The sequence below is a fragment of the Zootoca vivipara genome, chromosome Z1 (genome assembly GCF_965207765.1).
Source record: "Zootoca vivipara chromosome Z1, rZooViv2.hap1.1, whole genome shotgun sequence".
NCBI lineage: Eukaryota > Metazoa > Chordata > Lepidosauria > Squamata > Lacertidae > Zootoca > Zootoca vivipara.
This window is the reverse complement of record NC_142583.1, coordinates 18,537,029-18,546,254: the sequence shown is the minus strand read 5'-3', so window position 1 is coordinate 18,546,254 and position 9,226 is coordinate 18,537,029. Positions and strand designations below refer to the sequence as shown.

Genomic DNA, 9,226 nt, shown 5'->3' with positions numbered 1-9,226 from the left:
GAGGGGCTTCCAGAATCACATGACCTCTCCCGCACGGGCAGGCCCTCCTCCGTTACGTGACGCCGGCGCGCGTGACCTCCGCCCGCGCAAAAAAAATCGGGAAGCGGCGTTGATCGCCTGAGGGCAGAGCGGCCTCGTCCGATTCCCTGACTGAGGAGGAACTGAGGGAAGAAAGAAGGCGACGTTTCGCGCGGTTTCTTCCCTCACAGTTGAGCGGCCTCAAGTTATATATAAGCGGATTCAGCCACACGGCTGTGAAGGAAACGCTTCGCAGTGTAACGTGTCCATGCTAGGTGGCGGCGCCGGTGAGCTAGGGCAAATTTCACGTACTGTATCTTTCAAAACTTTTTTTAAAAAGCATTTCCAAGGCATGTTTTTTTAAAGGATTCCCTCCGGGTTTCCCAAACTTTTGTCTCGGGTTTGTTGTTTCCCGGGGACTACCGATTCAAACTACAAGAAATGGATTCAAACTACAAGAAAGAAGATTCCACCTAAACCAGGCATAGGCAACCTTGGCTCTCCAGTTGTTTTGGAACTACAGCTCCTATGATCCCTAGCTAACAGGGCCAGTGGTCAGGGATCATGGGAGTTGTAGTTCCAAAACATCTGGAGAGCCAAGGTTGCCTATGCCTGACCTAAACATTAGGAAGAACTTCCTGACAGTAAGAGCTGTTCGGCAGTGGAATTTGCTACCAAGGAGTGTGGTGGAGTCTCTTTCTTTGGAGGTCTTTAAGCAGAGGTTTGACAGGCATATGTCAAGAATGCTTTGATGGTATTTCCTGCTTGGCAGGGGGTTGGACTGGATGGCCCTTGTGGTCTCTTCCAACTCTACTATTCTATGATTCCCAGCATCCCTGAGCGCTGACCCGACTGGCTGGGTGCGGTGGGAGTTGTAGCGCACCCTCATATGAAAAGAGAGGCGTTTGATAATTTATACCCAGCTACTGCGCAGCTGCCAACACATATAAACGTAATAAAACATTGAGCGTTGTAATTACAGCGTTAAAAAACAACTACCCTTTACAGGGTGCCTTCAGGCAGCTCGAGGGTTGGATAACTCCACACCCTCCAATGAAAATGGGGGCATCCTACCATACCCTCTGACATGTCTCCGATGAAAATAGGGACATCCTATTTCATAATGATAATTTTGCTATTTATACTCAGCCCATCTGACTGCGTTGCCCCAGCCACTTTGGGCAGCTTCCAACATATCTAAAAACATAAAACATTTAAAAACAAAACAAAACAAAAACCTCGCTATACAGTGGTACCTTGGTTCTCAAACTTAATCCGTTCCAGAAGTCTGTTCCAAAACTGAAGCGTTCCAAAACCAAAGTGCACTTTCCCATAAAAAGTACAGTAATGCCAAATGGATTAATCCATTCCAGACTTTTAAAAACAACCCCTAAAACAACAATTTTACATGCATTTTACTATCTAATGAGACCATTGATCCATAAAATGAAATCAATAATGTATTGTAAAAAGGTAAACTATTAAATAAATAAGACAGTGTTGTAGATGATTAAAATTAAAAATTATTATTTTTTCTTACATGCACTGATGATAGTCATTGGATGGGGGGCTTTTATCCATTTCTGCAGTCACACAATCAGTCAATCAGTAGCTGAACTGGGTTCCACACAGCAGGGCTGTCTTAAGCATATCTGGCGCCATGGTGCGAAGATCCCTCTGGCGCCCCCCCCCGTTTCCCAGCGTGGCGGGCGCAGCAGTGTGGCACACCCCCCTCCCCGGTGCCCTGGTGCATTGCGCCACCCAGCCTTGCCTTAGGGCCAGCCCTGCCACACAGTCACAAAAACAAATTAACTGAAAAAGCCTCAAAAACAAAAACGCAAAATAAATAGCAAAAACAAAAGGGCCAAACTTAATCTGTTCCGGAAATCCGTTCGGCTTCAGAAATGTTCGAAAACCAAGGTGCAGCTTCTGATTGGTGAGGGTGCCCCGGAAACAATAGCCGACAGCCAAATTGGATGTTCGCCTTCTAAAAAATGTTTGAAAAGTGGAACACTTCTGGGTTTTCAACATTTGGGAACCAAGGCATTTGAGTATCAAGGTACTACCGTACAGTATCTAAAAACATAATAAAAGCATGCATGAACATTCCCCTTGGGGAAATTAGGAACACCTTATACAGGAAAGTCGCAGGACACAGAGCAGATCCCTGCACTGCAGCGGGTTGGACTAGATCACTCTCGGGGGTCCCAACTCTAATAAGGCCCTATAACAGCGTTCCCAAACTTTGGTCTCCAGCTGTTTTTGGACTACAGCAGACCCTCCAAGTCCAGGAACTTCCCTGATTTAGATAAGCCGTCCCGGTTTCTCATTTGATCCTGAAATGTCCCACTTTTCCTTTGGACGTCCCTATTTTAAAGAAAGAAATGTTGGAGGGTATGGAGTTATTCGACCCCTGAGCTGTTCTGTATAGGAAAACAAGTTTTTTTTTAATGTTTAATGTTTTCTTATGTTTTTATATATGTTGGAAGCTGCCCAGAGTTGCTGGGACAATGCAGTCAAATATCTGGGGTAGAAATAGTAAAATTATCATTGTGGAATGGGACGTCCCCATTTTCTTTGGAGAAAAGTCAGAGGCTATGCAGTTCCCATCATCCCTGACCACTGGTTCTGCTAGCGAGGGAGGATGGGAATTGTGGTCCAAAAACAGCTGGAGACTCAAGTTTGGGAAACTTAATTTTAGATTTGTTGAATTGATTTCATTGTTTTTAGAACGTAACATTTCTGTTTCCTTATCTTTTAAACATGTACCAGAGTGTCTTCTTGGCAGTGGCACTCTAACTGTAGATGTCAAGAAGATGAAGAATTACACAAGTTTTGGAAGACATCTGAAGGCAGCCCTGTATGAGGTAGTTTTTAATGCTTGCTGTTTTTAGATATGCTGTAAGTCACCAGTTCCCCAAGGGCAGTTCCTCATTCTCACCAAAGTCCCAAACAGTTGGCAACCTCGGTGAGGAACTGCGAAGCGATCTACCCCTGCGTGTCAGTGGAAGCTTTGGTTTACTTCCCAATATATCCATGACTGGAGGGGGGGGGTCTCTTTCGAGATTGAAAAGTCTTCCATATGATATCAACGCTATCAATAGTTATCGGAAGGAATCAGTCCCTTCTGTACAGCCGATAGGCACCGTTCCAAAGTTACCTAATGTTGGTCACATGAGCACTGTTGCACACGAGAACGTGGTGATCAGGAGGTTGACTGGATGATCCATGCCCCATTTCGCTGGAGAGAAGCCTGTGGATTTATTTTGTTCTGCTTTTGTGGCATGCAAGTACCATAAATGTATTTCCCCTTTCCAGTCATCTATGTTAATTTCCCCAAATTATTTTCGTTCTCTTTGTCTGTTGCTCATAGTTGTCTAAAACTATCAAATTTGGCTTGGAATCCTGCCTATAATGGAGAGGGTCCTTTTGATGGACAAAGCAATATTCAAGATTAAATTTTCCAGCGTTCAATGATGGATGTGAATTGTAGGATTTGGGACGACTTGCCTGATGTAGCTGGAGCGAGTCCCTCCTCCCGGTTCTCCACCTTCGGCTTAATCTGGCCACCTGATTGCAATCTTTCACAAAAGGCAAAATAAAAATCCTACGTTTTCCCGAGCTATAAATTTAGGGTAATTATCTGGGTAAAATAATAAAAGAGGACACCTGTTCTGAAACAGTTGCATTGGCTGCCAATTTGTTTCCAGGCCCAATTCAAGATTCGTCATGTTCGTGCTTCAAGTCAGCCCCAAATACTGAAAAGACTGCCTACTTTCCTACAAACCCTTTGGGGTGGTCAGATCAGGGGCTGTAAGGGGGAGGCTAGAAAAAAGGACATCGGCTGCAGAGCCTCCAAGAGTCCCGCTTTTCCCAGGACTGCTGCAGAAAGCTTTCAGCCGCCACAGGTTCTTTTAAAAAAATATTTTTTATTTGATTTTACAAGTATAAACTTATAACAATACAACCATCCACATCAACATTTACAGATTCCTCTGAAGCTCTGGACTTCCCACCTCCCCTCCATGGGTCCTATTATTAAACCTTTTCTACTGCATCTTTTCCAATAATCTATATTTTATACAACATCATTGTCTCCATAGTCCTTGCTACATTACAAGTGTGATTGCAACCCTGCTAATGTTTCCATCTGCTTACAGTGGTCTCTGAGATAAGTTATAAATTTCCCCCAATCTCTATTAAACTTTGGGTCTTCTTGGTTCCTGAGCTTTCCGGTCAGTTTTTCCATTTTGCCATAGTCCCAACAGTTTAATTTGCCATTCTTCTCTGGTAGGGACTTTATCTTATTCCCATCTATGGGCTAACAGTGCGGCTGTTGTTGCACACATATCAGTAGAAGGGGTTTCAATGTCCTCCTTGGGTGTGCTCTGGAGAGCAGGTCACTGGCAGAGTGCATCTTTCTCATGCAGAAAGTCGATAGTTCAATCCCTGGCATCTCTGGATAGGATTGGGAAATAACAGTCGCCCCCCCCACCCAGGTGCTGCCATCAGTCTAGAGACAATACTGATCTTGAAGGACCCAAGGATCAAAATGATATATAATGAGTTGAAAAAAGTATAAAATAAACTTTGCTAAAAAAAACTTGAAGCCTTTCTTTTAGGAATCCTAGATGCTGAAATCCCAAGGGAGCAGAAAAGACTATTTACCGTATGTACGAGATCACAGCTGTGCTGATGTTACTGGCCCAGATATGGAAAGAAGATGAAGTCCCAACCAGAGAAGGATGGCAGATGAATTTGATGGATTATGCTAAAATGGCTAAAATGACTGGAAGAATCAGGAAGACCAAAATTTTAATAAGGGATGGGGGAAATTTATAATCGACAGTATTTTAAACAGTTAAAATCGTTAGTAGGATTAGAATAGCACTTGTAGTTTAAGGGTGAGTTCTGGATACAATGGAGATGTAAAAGATTTGGACTATCATAAAAGATACAGAAGGAAATGATAAATAACAGGACCCACAAAGGGGAGGGTGGAAGTCCAGGAGATTCCTTGAAATCTTGCTTTTATGATTTATGTTTGATACAGATCTGTAACATTTTAATCTGAAAAACCAAATAAATAAATTTATAAAATAGAAGGACCCAAGGATCTGACTTGCTATAATACAGCTGATGTTGCTTCGTGTCTTTGGTTGCAATTGGAAGCAGTAAGAACAGGAGCTTTGATATCCAGTTTTGCATATATGAGCAGCATTTATCCGGACGTTACACGGCATTAACCTCTTGACATTGGTGGGAACTCTTGGAGCACATCAAGAAACCAGAATATGATGCCAAAGCTGAAATCCAATAAGCTACTCGGAGATTAGAATTGCTCCCTTGCCCACCCTCTCTACTCCTGAGTTATGAAATCTAAGACATGTCAAATAATATTGTTAGCCTGAAAGACACCTTTCAGAGAATGAAGATGGGATATCAACAGCAGACATCTGAAGTCTTTGGATTGCAACTTATTAATGCTTCTCCCAGCATAGCATTTGCACTTTTGAATGAATCCCATGTTTCTCCTTGGGGCTTATTTCTCAGCAAATATGCACAGGGTGGACTAGAGGGTGTTGGCTGTAAAAGCAGTATTTAAGTGATAGGCGCTATATAATTTACAAGTATTTTATTGTGACTTTTCTTCTACTGTATATGACCACACCCACACCAGTGGTATAAATCACATTTGAAGCACATGTCTCTTGCAAAGAGCTAATGGGTTAATAATTTGTTAACGGTGCTGGGAATAAATGTAGCTCTGTGAGCGGTAAACTATAGTTCCCAGAATTATTTGGGGATGTCATGTGGTTTAAATGGTGTGGATATTAATATTAAAGAGATGGGAAATCTGTATACAGTATAGTGGTGTTTATTTCAGGGAGTTTGGGTTTGCCTGTTGTGGACTTTTGCCATGCAAAACACCAGCAAAATTTCAGGTTCTTGCATTAGCATTTTATCTCTCTTTCACCCAGTCTTGGCAATCTAGGACAGTGGACTTTCCACCCCCCCACCTGATCCACTTGAAAATCTATGGGGGGGGGGGATGGTTCTCAAGACCACTTAATAAACTTCTTAATAAATATCATTTTCATATGCTACTTCCTGAACAGATTAGATCAAAATATATCCTTTCATGGCCATTTTTACTTTGCATCATATATGTTTGGTTTTTTTGCATTAAGATTTTTTTCATGTAGGATATGTTTCATGTTTACTTTGGGACACAATACAATCATTTGAACTTAGGTCTGAACATTATTTCTGAAAAAATACAGAACAGAAGTCTCCAAAATGGGAGATAAAAATTCTAAACCGAAAAGCAATTAAAGGATTGGGTGAGTTTAATTCCAGCTCTTCACAGTAAATAGCTTGAATAGCAGACTAGTATAAATTTGTTTCTACTGGGCAAAGAGAAAGACTCCTAGATGTAATTGGCAAGAGCTTGTGTTACTAATTCATTGCTGGACAAATATTGTGTAGCTTGTATTAGTTAAGCGAAGAAAATGTCTCAAATTACACTGCTTACAAGAGCCATCAGCTCAGCTGCTGAAAAATACAATGGCAGGGAGGTCAAAAACAAAAGCTATGTGATCTTTAAACAAGCATTATTGGCTTTTCATCATACAAAATTTGATTTTAGCTTATAAAAAATTACTTACTGGGTCTGTTTTCAGTGTGGCACAAGGCACTCAGCATTACTAAGTCAAGTAAAGGTGTTTGTTAAGACACAATGGGCCACTGAGATTTGACAAAAAGTAGGTTGCATAAATTGGACACTGAAGGGATTGTGTTTTGTCACTGTGTCAGTCCCTGCCAATTTACATCAAGCAAAACTGCCACCATGTATCCGGCTAATGATCCATCTGACTCAGTTGGATGGCTTCAATAACGGCCAATGTTGTGAAAATAAATTTTATTTGCAAGGAGATTTCAGACCTGATAGTTGCCAAGATGGATGGCCAGGTTGTGTTGATCTGTCCGCGGTCATAAGAGGCAGGATAAACTCAACAGGATGACTATAGGTACTGCAGGAGGGATGGTATGATAAAATGCATGGTATCTGAAAAATATTTAACGTAGATTTGCACTGGAGGACTGGCATATCTGCCTTTAAAGAGAGAGATTCTAGCAGATCTATGCAGGCTGGGAGGGGGGGGGAATGATAGTTTATTATTGTGTAACCTTGAGTTTTCCTAATGAAAACAGGACAGCCGAACACTCAAGCAAAAGCTACAAGGATATCGGAGCACTAAAGAGACTCCAAAACCATGACACACCTCTTGATTGAACGCAATAAGGAGCTAGCATATTGCTATCAATGGGTAACCCCTGTTAAAGGTAAATCTGGATTAAATGGAGAAAAGACAGGAACACATTTTGATGGCAACAATTTTGTGTGGACACTTTGAAAATGGTATATGCATCAAAGGCTTGTCACTCCAACACTGTCACACCTTTTCCCTGACCAAGTCTTCCCGTCAGTCTTTTGTGTTTAAGGATTTACGGTAATCCCAAAAATAGGGGGCATTCCTTAAGGCTACCCCTGCATCCCAACTCTTTATCCTCCATCCAGGTGAGCAAGAAACATGATCCAAGGTCAAGGACACATTCCAGACAGAAAAGGACGGGTGAGGGATGTTGCCTGGGAATGGGGTATGACTTGGGGAAAGTCCCGAGGTCCAAAGAAAGTGGCATGGAGGGTCACATATGGCCCCTGGGACTAAGGTTCCCAATCCCTGGTATAGACTTTTCAAGATGTTCCTTCATTGTGAAATCCTATACGTATGTGTCTATTCAGAGGTAAGCCCCACTAAGTTCAATGGGATTTGCTGCTGGTACAGGTGACATTTAGGACACAGGTGATGCTGTGGTCTAAACCACCGAGCCTCTTGGATTGCTGATCGGAAGGTCGGCGGTTCGAACCCCCGCAACGGGGTGAGCTCCTGTTGGTCTGTCCCAGCTCCTGCCAATCTAGCAGTTCGAAAGCACACCAGTGCAAGTAGATAAATAGCTACCGTTGTGGCAGGAAGGTAAACGGCGTTTCTGTGCGCTCTGGTTTGTCATGGTGTCCCATTGCACCAGAAGCGGTTTAGTCATGCTGGTCACATGACCTGGAAAAGCTTTCTGTGGACAAATGCCGGCTCCCTCAGCTTGAAAGTGAGATGAGCGCCACAATCCCATCGTTGCCTTTGACTGGACGGACTTAAGCGTCCAGGGGTCCTTTACCCTTCCCCCCCCTTTACATGTGACTTTTAGGGTTAAACAAAAGAAATGAAATGTTCATATCTGTTGGTTGTGATAACAGCTCCAGAAACTCTTCTGGCTTTCAAAATGGAATTCTATACTTTTACAAATGTCATCAAAAATAAAAATCATTGGACGGGCAAACAATTTACCTCACCCTTCTCCTTTTAAAGTACTACCTTGCTGGTGGTATTTGCCTTCACATAAATTCTGCCCAGCATTCAGACATCTTTGTGTGATTAGCACTTGCGATGAGAGTTTTTACTGTGCAGTTGCTTAAATGCGGTGATGAAAAAATGAGACTGAAAATTATTTGTACAGTATTAGTAATTTGACATTGTTATAATGAGGCTATTATTGGACTGTAATTGAAAACTAATAAAAATTATCAAAAAAGAAAACGAGACTGTGAAACCTATGTCGCTGGCACACTTCTTGCGTTGCACGTGCAAAAATTAATTTATGAAGCTTATCGTTCTCTGCTCCAAAAAGTGTTACGGTAGATCTCTTCAGAGTCGTCACCTTTCTCACCTATACCCCAAACATGACCTTCTTGACTGTGGTTATAAAGAACATCAAAAAGTGTGCAGAAAAGGGCTGGACTGGAAATGTAAGGAAAAAGAAGGCACCTTCTATAATGTGGTGGACATGTAAGGTAGTAAAAGAATTTTGGGAAATGATTTATAATGAGTTGAAAAAAATATGTTTAAAATAGCTTTTTCTTTAAAAAAAATTCCAAAGCTTTTCTTTTAGGAATTTTAGGTGCTGAAATCCCAAGGAAGCAGACAAGACTATTTATGTATGAGATCACGGCTGTGCCGATGTTACTGGCCCAGATATGGAAAGATAAAGTCCTGACCAGAGAAGAATGGCAGATCAAGTAGCTAGATTATGCAGAAATGCCAAAAATGACTGGAATAATCAGAAATCAGGAAGGCCAAAATTTTAATAAGAA

At 41.9% G+C, this 9,226-nt stretch overlaps 1 long non-coding RNA gene across 1 annotated transcript; it reads left to right on the top strand.

Annotated features, from left to right (window-relative positions):
* The first annotated feature begins 92 nt into the window (after window positions 1-92).
* On the top strand, window positions 93-5,123 carry LOC148687293 (uncharacterized). The gene is made up of 3 exons (XR_015947347.1): window positions 93-305; window positions 2,791-2,885; window positions 4,641-5,123. It is a non-coding gene; the product is annotated as an uncharacterized LOC148687293 (long non-coding RNA).
* Window positions 5,124-9,226: the final 4,103 nt, after the last annotated feature.